Consider the following 301-nt stretch of genomic DNA (forward strand, 5'->3'; position numbering starts at 1 on the left):
AGCGGGGGCTGGGGGTTGCCAGGGGCTGCAGTGGCTGCCCAGGGCAGGCTGCTCCCAGCAGCACTTGGGGTAAGGAGTACCTTCCGCTCATTAGAAAGCGACAGGCTGGCGGGGAGCGAGGCCTGGACTCTCCCAGGCCACCTTCCCTCGTCACCGTCACCGCCATCTGAGCAGGCCCCTCCCTGCCGAGCGTGCACAGGCCACACGTGAGCCCAGGGCCGCCCCGGGACAATGCGGTGCTCCTGGTCCCGCCGAGCCAGCCCCGGGCACTCCAGGCTCTGCCCAGCACCCTCGCCTCCCG

Source organism: Myotis brandtii, unplaced genomic scaffold, assembly GCF_000412655.1.
Source record: "Myotis brandtii unplaced genomic scaffold, ASM41265v1 scaffold986, whole genome shotgun sequence".
Classification (NCBI taxonomy): Eukaryota; Metazoa; Chordata; class Mammalia; order Chiroptera; family Vespertilionidae; genus Myotis; species Myotis brandtii.